We start from the raw sequence: 20,069 nt of genomic DNA, 5'->3' as shown, positions 1-20,069 counted from the left end.
ATGTAAAAATAATTACTAAGTTGATGGTCTAATCTGGGCAAAAAATGATTCTTTCTTTAATATGAAAATAATTATCTAATCCAAATCTTAATGTGAGAATAATTATCAAATTTATATCTAAAATAATTTTTTAATCTTATAAATAAATATGCTTATCACACCTTTAATCCATTTATAAGTATATAAAATAATTACTCATTTATTAATTTAAAATATAAATAAATTAATTAAAATTTCACATTTAAATTTTGTTAATCTTTAAGTAGATTAATATGACATGCACTTTATTTTTAAATATTAATCAATTTAAGTTTATAACTTTACATATTTAGATAGTATAATTGATTAATTTTTTAAAATAACTGTATTTATTTCATTGACTATTATTAGTTAATTTGAAATATATATATATGCTTTTTTTCCTAAGCAAATTGTGATAATTATTTTTTAATATTGGAAAAAAATTGGAGCATGAAGTCAAGATCACATGAATTCCATGTAGCATAAGTCCCTTAATGGCCTTCTGTTTTCCTTTTTGTCTTTTTTTTTTTTTGGGGGGGGGGGGGAGTGTTGAGTTAGGCTATTGAGTCTTGAAACCGTAAAATTTGATGCATATAGACCAAAGGTTTAGTTCTCTTTTGGGCGTACACTTTCTCCTTTGATGGTATGATTTTATTTTATTTTTTAACGTTAATTATGGAACCTTGTCCTTTTAATAATCACATCCATTTTTTAATTAATATTATAATAAAGTTATAAATTTTATTTTATAAAGCTTTTAAGTTGACCGTCGCCTAAAAAATAATAAAATTATTACATTGAAAAATAATAAATAATATTATTTGATTTCATTTATTACTCATCGGGTGGAAGACACCACGAGCACGGGGCCGCAACCAGAGAGGAGTAAAGTTTTCAACGACCACAAATCATAAAGCAACCATGGTGGCCTTTTGGTGGTGACTTAATATTTTGTCCTCGCAATATAAATAAATGGTAATTTTTATCTTTGTTTTTAAAATATCCAATATGATACTTAAATTATTAATATATATTTTATTATAATACTTGTACTTATATAAAATGTTTAATATAATATATTTATTTTGAAAATATTCAATATAATACATGAACTATCAATATATATTTTATTATAGTTTTTAATATTAAATATTAGTAAATCGCCAAATCAATCAATAAAAATTTTGTACGGAATTATTTTTTCAAAATAATCAAATCAATATGAATTATATAACATTAAATAAAAATAAATTAAAACAAAAAACTAAATTAAAAAAATAATTAAATATATGCTTATTAAAAAAAGGGTAATTTACTAAAAAAAGTCATTTTTTTCCTTAATTACGAAAATGGTCTGACTTTTTTATTATTTACGGGAAAAGACCATTTTCTCCGAAAGCACGTCCACGTCAGCGCGAAGTCAGTGCCATTGTCAGCAAAACGCTTCCCTAGGGGAGCGTTTTGCCCCTTTTTTTAAGGTTAGGGTTTTTTTAAGTTTAGGGTTTTTGGTGATTTAGGGTTTTTGGTGGTTTAGGATTTTTAGGGTTTTTTAAGAGAAAAATTAATGAACATTCAGAGTTGAGGGTTAATGAATTAAATTAACTATGAAAATAAAAAAATCAATTAAATTAGGGTTTAAGGTTTTTAAGGGTTAGGGTTTCTAATTATTTTAGGGTTAGGGTTTTAGTGGTTTAGGGTTTTTAGTGTTTTTTAAGGGAAAAATTAATGAACACTTAGAGTTGAGGGTTAATTAATTAAATTAATTATGAAAATAAGAAAAAATCAATTAAATTAGGGCTTGGCGGTTTAGGGTTTTTAGGGTTTTTAAGGGAAAAATTAATGAACACTTAGAGTTAAGGGTTAATTAATTAAATTAACTATGAAAATAAAAAAATCAATTAAATTAGGGTATAAGGTTTTTTAAGGTTAAGGTTTTTGATTGTTTTAGGGTTAGGGTTCTAGTGGTTTAGGGTTTTTAGTGTTTTTTAAGGGAAAAATTAATGAACACTTAGAGTTGAGGGTTCATTAATTAAATTAACTATGAAAATAAGAAAAAAATCAATTAAATTAGGGCTTAGTGGTTTAGGGTTTTTTGGTGGTTTAGGGTTTTTAGTATTTTTTAAGGGAAAAATTAATTTAATTAGAGTTCAAGGTTAATTAATTAAATTAAGTATGAAAATAAAAAAAATCAATTAAATTAGGGTTTAAGGTTTTTTAGGGTTTATTAATTAAATTAACTATTAATTACGGGAAAAAGCTCCCACGTGGACGCTCTTTTGCTATAGTAGTATCTAATAAAATAATTTTGAGAAGATGTTTCTGAACAAATAGTGTAAAAAACGCTTCAAGAAAGATGCACTTTCAGAAAAATTACGGGAAAAAGCTCCCACGAGGATACTCTTTTGCTACAGTAGTATCTGATAAAATAATTTTGAGAAAATGTTTCTGAACAATTAGTGTCAAAAACACTTCAAGAAGGATGCACTTTCAGCAAAATTATGGAAAAAAGCTCTCACGTGGACGCTCTTTTGCTATAGTAATATCTGATAAAATAATTTTGAGGAGATGTTTCTAAACAAATAGTGTCAAAAACGCTTCAAGAAAGATGCACTTTTAGTAAAATTACGGAAAAAAGCTCACATGTGGACGCTCTTTTGCTACAGTAGTATCTGAAAAAGCCTTAGACTATAAATGAGCCAAACTTCATTCTCAAGTTGCATAAGCTACAAGAAGAGAAATTGAGGCTACAGTAAAATAGAAACTGAGGATGAGTGAACGTCTTAGTGCTGTTATTTACTATGATGGCGAGGTCTGTGACACCAAGAACGGCGTCGTTTTTTTATAGGAGAGCACAACATGACTAGTTTTTAATTAGAACATAGATTTCACAGAACTTCGTAAAAGAATTAGGCTTAAAATTTTTGGAACAACGCCAATGAAAGTTTTGTCTATTAAGTATCGGTTTTGTACTTCGGTTGGTCCCATGAGATATGACTCATTCGACATCAAAGGTCATCGTAGCTTGGAGGCAATGGTGCAGACTCATCTTGCTAGTGGATCACCCTATCTGGAGTTATATGTACAATTTTCATCACCAATTGATGCATTTGCGACCTCAACATCTAATGTTGTTCGAGAGGAGTACACGACCCCTGCCCAACACTCCGTTAATGGGTGGCAAAACACAGAAGCCCCTGTGTTTGGTAGCAGTATGGAATACACAACCCCTGCATGACACTCCGTTGGTGGATGGCACATGCACCTCGGTGGGTCGATGTTTGATACTGGAAATACGTACTGGGGAATGATATCAACTTCTAGTGGTTGGCAATCCACATCAGATTGGGGATGTTATGAAACATCCAAAAGAAGGGATGATGTACTCCATAGACATCCACTGGCGAGGGGACCTCGTTCGTTGCAGATGATGGTGGGTCGGATGATGAGTCTAATATGGATCCACCTCGATAGCCTGGCCCCAATTGTAACACACCTAGCTCGTGTCCAATTGCCAGTATAGGCTATGAGGTATTACCAAGCTAAACATTAAATTTCAATCACATAATCTACCAACACAAGTATAAATCAAACTGAATACATATAGATTTATAATTCATAAGTGCCATTTTCATACGGTCAAGATATTTACAATTTCAAAACATATTTTTGTCAACAGTCCAACCAATACATGCCATATCGAGTCCAAAATATAACTGTACCAAAAAGATCGATAGTATGAAGAACTGCTGACGATCCCCGAGTCGATAGCCAAAATCAACAATCTATAAAACAAAGAAATAAGAAACAGAGTAAGCTTTAGAAGCTTAGTAAGTTTTAAACAATTCATACTATTAAGTCTTATCATTAAAATTGAACATTGAGTATCACAAAACTTGTATTCTAATTGTAATTCACTTGACCAAATATACACCAGTACATTAGTTACAAAACCCTTTGGCCGAATATGTATGTATGTATACACAAGACTTCTTGCACATTTTTCATTATTTACATAGATTATACTAATACCGTTAATCACATTCTTTCATATGGTGACTTACATTAATCAATTATATTATTGTCTTATCCTCAAATACCGAATTCATTCACACACACATATATATATTTCATGCTTTGATGCTATTAAATCACTTAAAAAAAATCAATTCAAATATAAGCACATAACACAAACCTTAACATGTAAAACATATAATACTTACGCAACGATGTTTACCACTGATATTCGAAGTCGAAATCTTATTTAACTTACTGGCATCGGTTCTGTCAAATCTTAGAGCTCAGAATACATTACTAGCGTAAGCCTGCGGGTCTTTAACTCGGATATGTTTCCAGCACGTAGCCTGCGGACCTCAAGTCCGGATATATTTCTAGCATATAGCCTGCGAATCTCATGTCCTGATATTTTTCCAGCATATAGCCTGCGGACCTCATGTCCGGATATTTTCAATCTCATACACATTTGATCATAACACATGACAGTCACCTTATCACTTAATAGTCGTATATTACATTCGAATATAAACTCAATACGCACATCATCATTCACATTTCAACTTAATGATTATATCTCATATCACTCATTCTATTCATCATTTAATCTTAAATTCAAAGTGGCCATCAAACTATAAGTCATATACATGCATTATCTATTATACATCTTAATTCAAGTGCAAGCCAAAGATCACAATTTACCTACTATACTCTTATAGTGGCATCGTCAATTATATACTAAAGGAAACTACTTAAAACTTACCTTGGATATATTTGAACGGTTGCGAAATGGCTACTCGGTTACTTTCTCTTTTCCCTTATTCGAAATTGCCCCCTATGCTCTTGAGCTTCCTTAGGTTTCAAATGGCCGAATGTTTGCTCCCCTTTTTCTCCCTTTTGGTTCGGCTAAGAAGAACAAAGTTAAGACTTTGCTTTCTTCACCATTCTTTCTAATATTATTTTCATTTTTTTCATCTATATTATAAAATATAAAGCCATTAACTAATAATTAATACATATTTTTATATATCACTTCATCATGGCCGGCCACTACTTGTCAAAAATGGATATTTGACATGCAAACCCATCCTTTTTCTAACATGCATTATTACACCACTTTGAGATTAACCTATCATCTTTCACATTTATTTCACATGAGTCCTATTTAATATATTTCACATACAAATGATAAAATTAAAGCATGAAACTTTCACACATGCCTTTTCACATACAATAAGCACAAAATTTAACGGTTAATATTTTTTTTACGACTCGGTTTTGTGGTCCCAAAACCACTTTCCGACTGAGGTCAAATTAGGGCTGTCACAATTCTTCCCCACTTAAGAAAATTTCGTCCCCGAAAATCTTACCAGTAAATAGATTTGGGTATCGTTCTTTCATAGTGTTCTCAGGTTCCCAAGTAGCTTCTTCAATCCCGTGCTTGAGCCATAACACCTTTACTAACGGAATGTTTTATCTCGCAACTCTTTCACCTCGCGAGCTAGGATACGAACTGGTTCTTCTTCATAACTCAAATCAGATTGTATTTCAACCTCTGATGGATTAATTATGTGCGATGGATCAGATCTATAACGTCGAAGCATCGAGACATGAAAAACGTTGTGAATCTTTTCAAGTTCAAGGGGCAAAATCAATCTGTATGCGACTGGTCCAATTCGTTCGGATATTTCATATGGCCTGATGAACCTCGGACTCAATTTGCCCTTACGGCCAAATCTGAGCACCTTTTTCCAAGGTGCAACTTTGAGAAACACTTTATCTCCAACCTGATATTCAATGTCTCTTCGTTTTAAATCCGCATACGACTTTTGACGATCTGAAGCTGCTTTCAAATTTTCACGAATTACTTTTACTTTCTGCTCAGCATCTATAATCAAATCAACCCCGAAAATTTTACTTTCACTAAGCTCAGTCCAAAACAATGGCGTACGGCATTTACGACCGTACAAAGCCTTGTAATGTGCCATCTTAATGCTTGATTAAAAACTATTGTTGTATGCGAATTCAACCAAAGGTAAATATCGTTCCCATGAACCACTAAACTCAATGATGCAACATCTCAACATATCCTTGAGTATCAGAATTATCCGCTCGGATTGACCATCAGTCTGGGATGAAAAGCAGTGCTAAAATGCAACTTGGTACCCAAAGCTTCTTGCAATTTCTTCCAAAATCGTGATATGAATCTCGGATCTCTATTCGACACAATAGAAATAGGTACCCCATGTAACTTTACGATCTGAGAAATATACAATCCAGCTAGTTTGTCCAGTGAATAATCTGTACGTACAGGAATAAAATGAGCCGACTTTGTCAATCTATCAACAACGACCCAAATCGCATCTTTCTTACTTGGCGATAATGGCAACCCAGATACAAAATCCATCATAATTCGATCCCATTTCCATTCAGGTATCAAGATTGGCTGAAGTAACCCCGAAGGCACTTGGTGTTCTGCTTTCACTTGTTAACATATCAAACACTTCGAAACAAAATCAGAAATGTCTCGTTTCATACTAGGCCACCAAAACTGACGTTTCAGATCATTGTACATTTTCGTACTCCCCGGGTGAACTGACATTCGGCTACTATGAGCCACGCTCAAAATTACTGAAATAAGTTCCGACTTTCTTGGAATATACAATAGACTTCTGAACCTCAGGCAATCATTGCCGTCGATTTGAAACTCTGATTCAACATTTGAGACACATTCGGTTCGTTTAATAACCAATTCTTCATTGACTTTCTGAGCTTCACGAATTTGGTGAATCAATAAGGGTTTAACCTTTAATTCTGCTACTAACACATTATCGGATGACACGGACAGATGTACATTCATCGCTCGCAAAGTAAATAGTGATTTACGACTTAAAGCATCGACAACCACGTTAGCCTTTCCCGGGTGATAATCAATGACAAGCTCGTAGTCTTTCAACAACTCAAGCCAACGTCTTTGTCGCAGATTCAAATCTCTTTGAGTTGTCAAATATTTGAGACTTTTGTGATCCGAATATACATGACACCTCTCTCCAAACAAGTAATGTCACCATATTTTCAAAGCGAATACGATGGCAGCTAATTCGAGATCATGGGTCGGATAGTTTTTCTCATGCGGCTTCAATTGCCTCGACGCGTAAGCTATAACTCTACCTTCTTGCATCAACACACAACCCAGCCCAAGTAAGGACGCATCACTGTATATGACAAACTCTTTACCGGATTCGGGCTGCACTAACACTGGGGCTTCTGTCAAAAGTGTTTTCAATTGGTCGAAACTTTTCTGGCACTTTTCTGACCATTCGAACTTAATATCTTTCTGAAGTAGCTTCGTCATTGGTGTGGCTATCATCGATTAACCTTTTACAAACCATCTGTAGTAACCATCAAGTCCCAAAAAGCTCCGAACTTCAGTAATATTTCTTGGGGGCTTCCAATTAAGTATCGCTGAAATTTTGCTCGGATCAACTCGAATTCCCGATGCAGATACTACATGTCCCAAAAAGCTAACTTCTTTCAACCAGAACTCGCATTTACTGAACTTAGCATATAACTAATTATCCCATAAAATCTGCAACACTAATCTCAGGTGCTCGGCGTGTTTAGTTTTATCGTGTGAATAAATCAAGATGTCATCTATAAACACAACTACAAACCAGTCCAAATACTGCCTGAAAATTCGGTTAATCAAATCCATAAATACTGCAGGGGCATTAGTGAGCCCAAACGGCATCACTAAGAACTCGTAGTGACCGTATCTCGTTCTGAATGCAGTTTTAGGTATATCTGAATCTCGAACTCGCAACTAATAATAACCCGATCTCAAATCTATCTTTGAAAACACTGAAGCTCCCTTCAGTTGATCAAACAAATCATCAATACGCGGTAACGAATATTTATTCTTTATCGTCACTTTATTCAACTGACGATAGTCGATGCACAATCTCATGGTTCCATCCTTCTTTTTCACGAACAATACTGGTGCACCCCAAGGTGAGAAACTCGGTCGAGCGAAACCTCTATCCGTCAACTCTTGCAACTGAGCTTTCAATTCCTTTAATTCGGTTGGTGCCATACGATATGGAGCTATCGAAATCGATGTAGTCCCAGGTACAAGTTCAATGCCAAACTTTACCTCCCGAACAGGTGGTAACCCTGGCAATTCCTCAGGAAAAACATCTGGATACTCACAAACCACTGATACTGATCCAAGCTTCTTTTCTGATTCTTTACTATCAAGTACGTACGCAAGATACGCTTCACACCCCTTTTTGACATATTTCTGAGCCAACATCGAGGATATAACTGCTGGTAACCCGTTCATATCAATAGACTCAACTCGGATTATCTCATCGTTTGCACATCTCAAGTCAATAGTCTTTCTTTTGCAATTCACAACTGCATCATGAACAGTCAACCAATCCATACCGAGAATAACATCAAATTCATTAAATGGTAAAAGTATCAAATCGGCCGGAAAACAGGAATCTCGAATTATCAGGGGACATTTCCTACACACTTTGTCGACTAACACATATTGACCCAAGGGATTTGACACTCGGATTACGAACTCAGTAGACTCAACAGGTAGAGTCTTACTGGATGCTAAAGTCTCACATACATATAAATGAGTAGAACCAGGGTCAATCAAAGCAATCACATTAGTATCAAAGAGAGTGAAAGTACCGGTAATAACATCAGGTGAAGAAGTATCCTCACGTGCGCGTATAGCATAAGCTCTAGCACGAGCACGAGCCTCGGATTTGGTTGTAGCATCTCTAGACACTCTCTGACCGCCACTAGCATTCCCCGTATTCCTAGGTGTTCTACCTCGTGCTGTAGTACTCGGTTTCCCACTCTGATTCATATTCTGTTCAGACAATCTCGGGCAGTCTTTAATAAAGTGGTTGGCTGATCCGCATTTATAACAGGAGCGGTCATGAAATCTACAACTCCCCGAATGCCATTTACCACAATACTTGCACTCTGTCCTGTCCCGACGATCATTTCCAACACTGGCAACTGAAGTGGCTCGTGTACTCACAGGGGGTCGATTGTGGTCTCGTCTGGAAAAACCCGAAATATTCTTTGATCGGCCTGAATCATCTCGAAATTTCTTCGATGATTGCTGAAAAGACTTTCCTGAAGATCTTTTACGAAATTCTCCAGCTTCGACATCAGTTTTCCTTTTTTCTTTACTAAGTTCTTCGGCTTTGCAAGCTTGTTCGACAAGTACTACGAACTCTCGTATTTCAAGAATGCCAACAAACATCTTTATATCTTCATTCAGCCCATCTTCAAAAAGTTTACACATAATAGCCTCAGACGATACACATTCCCGAGCATATTTACTGAGTCTGACAAACTTCCGTTCATTATCAGTAATTGACATGGAACCCTGTTTAAGCTCAAGAAATTCTTTTCGTTTTTGATCAATGAACCTCTGACTGATATATTTTTTTCAGAATTCAGTTTGGAAGAACTCCCACGTCACCCATTCTCTGGGTACAACGGAAACCAATGTGTTCCACCAATAGTAAGCAGAATCACGTAGCAAGGATATAGCACATTTCAGGCATTCATCGGGTGTGCAAGATAGTTCATCAAGTACTCGAATAGTGTTGTCTAACCAAAATTCAACTTGCTTGGCATCATCACTATCTGTGGCTTTAAATTCAGTAGCCCTGTGCTTTCTGATTTTGTCAACCGAAGGCTTATTTAACCTTGTTTGATCAATTACCGGAGGTATTGTAGGTGTAGGGGGCGTATTATTCAGGAGTGGGGGTTGTGGGGCAGCCGTATTAGTTCGAATGTATTGGTTGAACCAATCATTCATCACACTATAAAAAGCCTGTCTAGCCTCATCGTTCTAATTGCTTGCAATAGGTCGAGAGTCCATCGGCGCTGTCCCATGCGCGGGAGCAAGCGCTACACTCTCAACATCATCGGCTACCGCTCGATTGGGATCGGGATCCATTACTATACGAAAACACATTTTTTTAACTGTCAGAATTCATCATACTACCGTATTAATACTATATGGCATGTATAGCTAGACTCAAACACTCTACGTCAGTCCTAGAATCGACTAAACCGTAGCTCTGATACCAATAAAATGTAACACCCCTAGCCCGTGTCCGATCGCTGGTATAGGCTATGAGGTATTACCAAGCTACACATTAAATTTCAATCACATAATCTACCAACACAAGTATAAATCGAACTGAATACATACAGATTTATAATTCATAAGTGCTATTTTCATACGGTCAGATATTTACAATTTCAAAACATATTTTAGTCAACAGTCCAACCTATACATGCCATATCGAGTCCAAAACATAACTGTACCAAAAAGATCGATAGTATGAAGAACTGCTGACGATCCCCGAGTCGATAGCCAAAATCAACAATCTATAAAACAAAGAAATAAGAAACAGAGTAAGCTTTCGAGGCTTAGTAAGTTTTAAGCAATTCATACTATTAAGGCTTATCATTAAAATTGAACATTGAGTATCACAAAACTTGTATTCTAATTGTAATTCACTTGACCAAATATACAGTAGTACATTAGTTACAAAACCCTTTGGCCGAATATGTATGTATGTATACACAAGACTTCTTGCACATTTTTCATTATTTACATAGATTATACTAATACCGTTAATCACATTCTTTCATATGGTGACTTACATTAATCAATTATATTATTGTCTTATCCTCAAATACCGAATTCATTCACACACATATATATATATTTCGTGCCTTGATGCTATTAAATCACTTAAAAAAATCAATTCAAATATAAGCACATAACACGAACCTTAACATGTAAAACATATAATACTTACACAATGATGTTTACCAGTGATATTTGAAGTTGAAATCTTATTTAACTTACTGGCATTGGTTCTGTCAAATCTTAGAGCTCGGAATACATTACTAGCATAAGCCTGCAGGTCTTTAACCCGAATATTTTTCCAGCATGTAGCCTGCGGACCTCAAGTCCGGATATATTTCTAGCATATAGCCTGTGGATCTCATGTCCAGATATTTTTCCAGCATATAGCCTGCGGATCTCATGTCCGGATATTTTTCCAGCATATAGCCTACGGACCTCATGTCCAGATATTTTCAATCTCATACACATTTGATCATAACATATGACAGTCACCTTATCACTTAATAGTCGTATATTACATTCGAATATAAACTCAATATGCACATCATCATTCACATTTCAGCTCAATGATTATATCTCATATCACTCATTCTATTCATCATTTAATCTTAAATTCAAAGTGGCCATCAAACTATAAGTCATATACATGCATTATCTATTATACATCTTAATTCAAGTGCAAGCCAAAGATCACAATTTACCTACTATACTCTTATAGTGGCATCGTCAATTATATACTAAACGAAACTATTTAAAACTTACCTCGGATATATTTGAGCGGTTGCAAAATGGGTACTCGATTACTTTCTCTTTTCCCTTATTCGAAATTGCCCCCTATGCTCTTGAGCTTCCTTAGGTTTCAAATGGCCGAATGTTTGCTCCCCTTTTTCTCCCTTTTGGTTCGGCTAAGAAGAACAAAGTTAAGACTTTGTTTTTTTCACCATTCTTTCTAATATTATTTTCATTTTATTCATCTATATTATAAAATATAAAGCCATTAACTAATAATTAATACATATTTTTATATATCACTTCATCATGGCCGGCCACTACTTGTCAAAAATGGATATTTGACATACAAGCCCATCCTTTTTCTAACATGCATTCTTACACCACTTTGAGATTAACCTATCATCTTTCACATTTATTTCACATGAGTCCTATTTAATATATTTCACATACAAATGATAAAATTAAAGCATGAAACTTTCACACATGCCTTTTCACATACAATAAGCACAAAATTTAACGGTTAATATTTTTTTACGACTCGGTTTTGTGGTCCCAAAACCACTTTCTGACTAAGGTCAAATTAGGGCTGTCACACCGATGGTGCAGAAGTTGGATTATTTTTTGAACCGGAGCCTGTTCCAACCATACCTAAAGATGTTGAAGGGGGTTCAGATGAAGAAAAAGATCTGTGGTTTAGGGCATACTCGCCTTCAGCCCATATACATAATGCTGATCTATCTCAAGATGATACGTTGGAGTTTCTAGATCTACCATACAGAAGGCGTGACCGTACAAGTTCGTCATTAGATTCGGGAGAAATTGAAGTTGGTAGGAAGTTTTCCAATAAGGATAGTTTTTTTACTGCATTGAAACAACATAGCATCATGAACGAGGTTAATTACAACGTGGTTAAATCCAAATTCGATAAGTTTGAGGCCAAGTGTGCAGTGCAAGACGGTACGTGTTCATGGAAAATCATGGGCTCATTGAGGAAAAGGACAGGCTTCTAGGAGATAAAAAAGTAAAAAGGTCCACATACATGTGTTGGCGATAAAGTATCACTAGGTGTTTAGGGTTTTTAAATAAAATTGTTATTACGTAATGTTGCATTATTTAACATACTTCGTTGTCAGGTGTTTCACAATATCATCCCAAGATGGATTCAGATATGATTGCTAGCTTAATACTACTGACGCTGAACGTGGATCCAAAGACTTCAGTTCCGGTCTTAATTGCCAATATTCATAGCCAATTGAAGTACACACCCTCTTACCGCAAGGTTTGGATAGCTAAGTAGAAGGTGTTGGAAAAAGATGCATGGTAGGTGGGACACTTCATATAATAAAGTGTGGCAGTGGTGTCAGGTGCTGGAGAGATATGTCCCAAGTTACATAACAGACCTTGAAACAACACTTGCATACTACAACGACCGATTGCTCTGTGGATGCCAAGTGTTCAAGCGCCCGTTCTAGAGCTTTAAGCAATGTTGGGACACATTTATATACTGTAAGCCATTGGTACAAATTGACGGTACCTTTATGTATGGTAGATATACCCATCAGCTATTGCTAGCTGTGGCACAGGATGGCAGTGGGAGAATCATTCCAATTGCGTTTGCAATAACACCGGGAGAGTCAGCTGATGACTGGGATTTCTTTCTTTCTAGGTTAAGGAGGCATGTCTACCCCCAACCTGATATATGCGTTATATCGGATCGGGGCACTAGAATACTAGCCGCAATTAAACGACAAGGAAGCCAATTGCATCGCACACACCATCAGTATTGCCTAAGGCACGTTGCGTCCATCTACTACGAGTAATATCGATTAACAACTGAACGATGACAAGTGACCAACATTGGTATTTAATCTCTATTAATATAATTTCATTTGTAATATTCAATTTATTCTGAATGGAAGAGTGGTATGTAATTTTCGTTATCAACTTATATTGGCAGGGTATGAGATAAGTAAGGACCGTTTTCATGAGATGTTAGCAGTTTTGCGTTCAGGTAACACAGAAGGCACAGACTACCTTTGTAACATACTTTTCGAATAGTGGACATAAGCATACGACGGCGGCCTACGAAATGGTCATATGACCTCAAACCTGGCTGAATGCATAAATTCTGTTCTAAAAGGAATGCGTCATTTGTCGACAATAGCTGTTGTGCGAGAGACATATTTTTGTTTAGCGGCACTATTTCCAAAGCGAACAACGAGTTATAAAGGCCAAATGCATGGAGGCCATGTATGGTGTGCAAAGGTATTACGAGAGATTAATAAGGTGAAGGCACGACCCAACACCATGCACATAGTCTGTCATGACTGCGACAACTTATGGTTTCGTGTGACGGAGTTTGACAGACTGAACCAAGGTATTATTGGCGGGCAATATCGTGTACACTTGAGAAATAGGACATGTGTCTATGGGGTGTTTGACGCACTACGTTATCCATGCGCTCATGTAATTGCAGCTTGTCAGAATCTTTGTCTGGATACCATGACGTATGTCGACCAAGTGTACAAAATAGAATACATGTACAACGTGTGGAGACACGTATTCCCACCAATCCCAGATGAACGTAAGTGGCCGTCTGTATCGTTTGCTCCGTTTAAGCTGTTACTGGGTAGAGAATTGCGTCACAAACCAAAAGGTCGACCTTGCTCGACTAGAATACGTAACAATATGGATATCCTAGAAAGAACGAACCAATAGAGGTTGTGCGGATGGTGTAAGAACCCTGGCCATATAACTCGATCAAGTCCAAATCGGAATAGCTGATAGTTATTGTAATAAAATTATGTTGCATTATTTATATTTTATTAAAAATATAAAAAATATTATCGTAGTCAAAATAACATTTATTTTAATAAAAATTATTGACTAATTTAAAAGAACATTTATTGTATTAAAATTTAAAAAAGTAAAGTACAATTATAATATTAAAAACAATTTTTATTTTATTATATGAAACTATATAAAAAAAGTTTTTACAAATATATTAAAAAAATCAATGTTGGTGCCGGTTAAAATCAGTGCCATATGGGGGTCGTCGACGGTTACGCACTGGATTCCTCCTTGGTTCAGCTTCCGGCGAGGATTGTGGTTGCTCTGGTGGGGATTGTGGTTCCTCCGGCAGGGGATCTGGTTGTGGGTGTTGGGAGGATGACCCACCTTGATAAAATAATGAGTGCGGAGGTGTTTGCATCACCCATGGTGGAGGTGTTTGAATCTCATAAGGCGATGGGGAATGGTAAAAAGAAGAGCTCCCTGATGGAGCCTCGTGCGATCCCTCATGCGATGGTGGCCTATTGATCGGCGGTTGACTCGGAGTAATTAGGAACGGAGATGAACCGGGCCATGCATTCTAACCTGCCATAAGACTGGAAAAATGAAACATAAAAGGGTTAGATACATACAAGGGCTAGGATACGCACCTGGCATAATCTAAAAAAGCTGTGATATGGGTGTCGTCAGTTGAAGTGTTGGCCCAGGTAGCTGTGTGGGCGCGTTAATGGGCCCGGTGATTGTGTGGGCGCTGCCAAGGGGCCCGCGTCGTCATCATTTTTCTTGGATTTAAAAGGCCCCATCGTTCCCTTTGCACACGAATTTCTCGTCGCCTCTCCTCTTCTGACAGTAAATATGACTTGCCATGGATCCTAAACCATGGCATGTATTTCGGCACGCATGCTAACTCAGGAACGATGATCGGTTCTCGAGTAGTTATATAGTCATACCGATTTTCCCACATTTCAATATATTCTGACCAGTGTCTCAGGCAATCCGTATTCAATAGCCATAAGTCGACTTTGTACTCATCATCGAGCACCTCAAGTTCCACGAGAATCGATTGTCGAAATCCAAATTGCCGCAATACCCTATCTGACTGTTGCATCTCCATGATAGCATAGTTTACCAATGGGAGCTTCACATGCCAAATGTTCGGATTTTGAAAAAATTCATCCGGAATTACTGCCCGAATTGCCGGATCCTTGTATGGTGTCCATTGAAGCTATATGAACATGATAATAATATTAGTTATATAGGTAATACTAAATAATAAATACTAAATACTAAATACTAAATACTAAATACTAAATACGAAACGACTATTTTATTATGTATATATATTTTATTTAATACTTACTTGTGCTTCTGACCGTTGGTCTAATAAAAAGCCGTATATCTTCAAGAGATGTGGGTATTCCAACATAACTCGCCGAATGGTTCCACCTAATTAAATAATTTTTTAGCATACAATTATATTTTAAATCTACTTAATAAATGTAAAATCTAATATAAAATTTACCTCGTTATTAGTGGGAATGTATATGGGTGGTTCACTCGAGGACATAAAAATAGAAAGCGAAATCGTGCCCAGGATTGGTATAGTGATAGGCATCCTCCGATTTTGGCTTTATTTGGTCGCGTAGCCCCACACATCTCCCTGTACAATGTTGCTAACACGACAAACCCCAACTTAATTCACCTGCTGCTCTAAAATCAACGAGTTTCAGCAGCCATTTCAGATGTACGTGGTTTTGTGACAAGTCCGGCATCAGATAACCTCCAATCATCTCAAGAATGTATGCCCGAGCATATCGTATTCTCTCGAGTTCAGTTGAATCATTATCTGGCTCCGGGAATGTGTCTCGTAACTAGCCCATCTCGATCTAACCTCTGTTAATATTATCCGGTATAACACCCAAAAGCTCGTAGCTTACGGCTCTCTAACCAGTAGATGATGCGGACCCGGTAACTACATACCCATCCACCGACAATCCCAATTGCAATTGCATGTCTTTTAGAGTGATAGTACACTCTCCGCATGGAAGATGGAAAGTGTGCGTCTCGGGTCTCCACCTCTCTATCAATGCACTGATTAAATTCGAGTCCAACTTGCACCCCCCGGCCTATCGTGGCCACGTGCCAAAAATCCGCTTCCCGCAGGTAATTCTCTATCAACAGCGATGGATGACCTGACATATTACGGATATAGCATTACAACACCTGATCTATAGACTGTTATAAAAAAATTATAAAATAAATATTTAATTAAAATTGCATAAATGAAAAAAAATTAAATACTATTCAAAAATTAATTAAGTTGATTACTTACCATTGTCATTTGCTCGACGGAGATGTGTTTATTATCGAGACGAATTAATGAACCAACCATTGTTAACACGATCGAATATTTTTGTAATTTAAAAAATAAAACTAATTCAAAAAAAATTAAACACAGCTTTTTTGCAAAAATTAGAGACAACTTTGACAAAAATTGAGAGAAATTTGAGAGAATTTGGAAAAAATTTAGAGAGAATTGTTGTGAGAGGACTATTGTGTGAAAAAAATGAAAGGGGGGAGGGGCCTTTTATAGTTTTTTTTTACCGTTGGGAGCGGGGCAAAACGCGTCCCTGGGGGAGTGTTTTGCTGACATGGGCACTGACTTCGCGCTAACGTGGACGCGCTTTCAGGGAAAATGGTCCTTTCTCGTAAATAATAAAAAAAATTAGACCATTTCCGTAATTAAGGAAAAAATGACTTTTTTAGTAAATTGCCTTTAAAAAAGATAAACACTAATTTTACATGGAAAGTGATAATAAAAAGTTATTTAAAAATCATTAAAAATATTATTTGAAATGGAAAATTCTTTGGAGAAGATGATTATTTATTTAAATGGATATGACATTTTTGTTTATATAAGTTTAGTATTTACTTTTTTTTATTAATTGTATGTTTAGTTATTTGAGTTTAACTTAATTTTTTTTGTTTTATTTAGTTTTTCACAAAATATTATATTATCCATGTAACTTGATGATTTGGGAAAAAAATTCTACATGTCAAATTTTCATTGGTTTATTTAGTAGTTCATTAACGGTGTTAACAATAACACATATTGATAGTTTATGTAGCATATTAAACATTTTAAAGTGTAGGTATTATATTGGACATTTTATGAAAGTAAGAGTATTATAATAAAAACACATATTGATAGTTTAGATATCACATCGTACATTTTCAAAATATAAATACCACATTAAATATTTTATGTTACATAAACCAAATATGATATTATCTTTTTTCCTTTTAAATTCTATTCATTGTGAGGATAAAATATTAAAAAGGTAGCCAAGGTAATTGTTATTAGATTCAAAATTTTGCCTTCCAATATAAATAGATGGATAAATTTTAGTAGATTCAAAATTTATTTGTAAGTGCAAAAATATGAAATATTAGTATATCTCTATGGCTCACACAATCAAACCTAAAACAAAACGCGGCAGGATCTCTTAAAAAGAAGCGATTTGACTCCCCAAACATATATTTTAATCTATACAAAAACATTATTTTAGAGAAAATTTTAAACAGACCAATATATTTTTTATTTGTTGATAATATTACTGATTTTTTAATTTATATATTTTTTATTGCTTATAAGATTTTTTTATATTTAATAGTTTCATTTTACTAAAATAATTTGTTAAATAAATTTACTTGAGAAAAAAATTATCATACTTGTAAAATAAGAATTCTCAATTTATTAAAATATATTTGTTAAAATAATTTATGTAATAATAAATTTAAAAAAATAAAATTTTATATTAAATCATTTTTGTAAAATTATTCTTTGCAATTTGGTGCTTATTTTATGTTATTTTATTTCTAACTTTACTAATCAACTCTTTTATTTTTTGTGATTTTATTCTTAGATGTTTATGAGCATAGATCAAATTATTGATTTATTATATGTAGACCCTGAAATTGAGCATACAGTTAGACAAAGAAGATGAGAAAGATTTGCCCAAAGACAAGCCACAGAAATGGACCTTGGAAATCAAAATGATGGTCAAGGAAATGGAGTCACTAATGTTCACAATCCAATTCTTATTGCTAATGACAGGGATCAAGCTATAAGGCAATACGTTGTGCCCCTTTTTAATGAATTAAATACGGGAATTAGGAGACCACAGATAAAGGTACCACAGTTTTAATTGATGCCTGTGATGTTCCATATGTGTCAAATAATGGGTCAGTTTAGTGGAATACCTACAGAAGATCCACACCTTTACTTTAGACTATTCATAGAGGTGAGTGATTCCTTTAAAATAGTCGGTGTAACTGAAGAAGCATTGAGATTGAAGTTGTTTCCATAGCCGTTGCAAGATCAAGCACGAGCATGGCTTAATTCGTTGCCACCACATTCAATTTCAACAGGAGAAGAATTAGCTGAACACTTTCTGGTAAAGTATTTCCCACCTAGCAAAAATGCTAAGTTGTGAAATGAGATCACCATTTTCTTGCAGATGGATGATGAATCCTTATATGAGGTATGGGAAAGATTCAAGTAGTTACTTCGTACATGCCCTCACCACAGGATTCCACATTCCATCCATTTAGAGACATTTTATAATGGTCTCAACACACACAAAAGGTTCTTGCTAGATTCTTCTGCAAATGGTGCTCTCTTGTTGAATTCTTCTAATGAGGCTTACGGGATCATTGAGAGAATAACCAATAACAATTACCAGTGGCCATCTAATTGAGCAGCTTCAGAAAGATGAGTAGCTAAAGTGCATGAAGTAGACACCAATGTTGAAAACAATTTATTATTAATAGTTTAAATCATGTTGTAGCTCAGCCACCGAGTTAAGTTGATGTTGTTTCCTATGTATATTGTAAGGATAATCATTCTTTCGAGAATTTTCCATCAAATCCCAAGTCTGTTTATTTTGTAGGGAATCAACACCAAAATAGAAGTGGATAAGGACCACATTCCAACTTCTATAATCCTTCATGGCGTAACCATCCAAAATTTTCTTGGAGTAACTGTAACAGCCCATTTTTAGTGAAATCGAAACAATGATTTTGGGACCACAAATTTGACGAGCAAATATTTATTTTATTGTTATTTTAATGTCTACAATATGTTACTAATGTCGTAAAAAAATTTTGTTAAGAAATTTTGATATTTGCATACTTAATTAAACGAAAAGTACTAAATCAAAAAAGGTGTAAAAGTAAAGTTCTATTAGTTAAATGTGTCAAATTTCTATGGAACTTTAATGTGGAAGGATTAAATGGTTAATGGACCATTTATAATGTAACACCCCTCACTCGTATTCAATGCTGAAATAGGGTTACGGAGCATTACCGGAATTATAACACAAACAAACATACATTTCACATACATATTTCAATTTCATGTAATCATCATTCAACATCAACCACATTATCCCTAATACGAGACTACGAAGCCCAAAACATGCTATTGGAGTAGTTTGAGACTAAACCGATAACTTACGAAATTTCTGAAAAACTTAGAAAATTTTTTCAAACTACAGGGGACACAAGCCTATGTGGCCTGGCCGTGTGTCTCACACTGCAAAAAACACACCCGTGTCACAGGCCGTGTGGACATCCCAAATGGAATCACATGGCTGTGTCCCAGCCTGTGTCCTACCTCATGTTCTACCCCGTGTAACTCTCTGACCTGGGTCACACAGCCAACATACACGCCCGTGTGAGTAACCCATGTGCCCTAAGAAATGGCCACACACACCCGTGTGCCAGGCCGTGTGCTAGGCCGTGCCAAACCTAT

General features: G+C 35.4%; 1 non-coding gene across 1 annotated transcript; it reads right to left on the bottom strand.

The window, feature by feature from the left end:
• Positions 1-18,741: 18,741 nt before the first annotated feature.
• LOC121205560 (small nucleolar RNA R71) lies at positions 18,742-18,848 on the bottom strand. The gene has a single exon (XR_005900636.1). It is a non-coding gene; the product is annotated as a small nucleolar RNA R71 (small nucleolar RNA).
• Between the last annotated feature and the right edge of the window lie 1,221 nt (positions 18,849-20,069).

Source organism: Gossypium hirsutum, chromosome A08, assembly GCF_007990345.1.
Source record: "Gossypium hirsutum isolate 1008001.06 chromosome A08, Gossypium_hirsutum_v2.1, whole genome shotgun sequence".
NCBI classification, from domain to species: domain Eukaryota; kingdom Viridiplantae; phylum Streptophyta; class Magnoliopsida; order Malvales; family Malvaceae; genus Gossypium; species Gossypium hirsutum.
This window is presented reverse-complemented; position numbering and strand designations above follow the sequence as displayed.